At 43.1% G+C, this 1,192-nt stretch overlaps 1 pseudogene; it reads left to right on the top strand.

Moving 5' to 3' along the window:
* Positions 1–286: 286 nt before the first annotated feature.
* Positions 287–986, top strand: LOC147427968 (small ribosomal subunit protein eS4 pseudogene; annotated as a pseudogene).
* Positions 987–1,192: the final 206 nt, after the last annotated feature.

Below are 1,192 nucleotides of genomic sequence, written 5' to 3' on the forward strand. Positions count from 1 at the left end.
TGGAGCTTCAATTTATATCACTCAGGCGCATCTTGATAGTATTCATCTGAGAGAGGGAGTCGAATCAACCGGATATTCCTACAGTGGCTGACTCTCAGTCTTTGCCATTGCTTCTCGTTGTCCAAGCACAATAGTGCTATTGCATGCACTCCTTAGCCAACTCTACCTCTTGGACATGATGCCAACTCTAGGTGAGCTATGGATATGTCGCCACTCTGTTGAGCATCACCTCTGAGCCATGCTAGCAATTGTTGGCTCACCACGTCCCATGCAACAAGCACATAAGACCTGGGAATGTCTGTCGATGGTTGTCTTGTTGAGGAATCGGCTGAAGTATGCCTTGACCTATCGTGAAGTGGTTGCCATTGTGATGCAGCGACTCATCTCTATGGATGGGAAAGTAAGGACGGACAAGTGTTACCATGCTGGGTTTATGGATGTTGTGTCCATTGCAAAGACCGGAGGGAACTTCCGGTTGCTTTAGGATAGCAAGGGAAGATTCACTTTGCACTCCATCAGCCTTAAAGAGTCTAAGTACAAGCTATGCAAGGTCTGAGCTACTTGCTTCGGTGAGAAGGGGATTCCCTACATCACTACATTTGATAGCTGCACCATTGGCTATCTAGATCCCCTTATCAAGGCCAATGACACCATTAAAATTGAAATTGAGACTGGAAAGGTTGTAGAGTTCATCAAGTTTGACATTGGCAACATTGTTATGGTTACTGTGGTCGCAACAGAGGCAGGATTGGGATTATCAAGCACCGTGAAAAGCATAAGGGAAGTTTTGAAATTTTGCACGTACAAATACTACCAATCAAGAGTTTGCCACCCAGCTTGGCAATGTGTTTACTATTGGTAAATGAATAAAGCCTTGGGTGACACTACCAAGAGGCAAGGGTATTAAGATGTCTATTGTTGAAGAAGCCAAGAAAAAAGCAGGAGCTCTAAAGGGAACTGTGGCTTGAGTTTCTTTTTTGAGCAGGCTTCTCTTTTGCAGATTGATGTTCCATTTTGAGGTATAGTACTAGGGTCTCTTGACACAAACAGTCTTTTGAAACAGGCTTGGCTTATGCTCATGTGAAACTTTTGAGCTCAAGCTAATTTTGAATGCTACGATTTCTTTTACTTTTGGGAGATTTTAATATGAGTGTATCCAAGCTTGTTATTAGGATTAAGGTTGTGCTTTTGA

This window comes from Adiantum capillus-veneris, chromosome 23, assembly GCF_014529385.1.
Source record: "Adiantum capillus-veneris isolate H3 chromosome 23, ASM1452938v2, whole genome shotgun sequence".
Taxonomy (NCBI): domain Eukaryota; kingdom Viridiplantae; phylum Streptophyta; class Polypodiopsida; order Polypodiales; family Pteridaceae; genus Adiantum; species Adiantum capillus-veneris.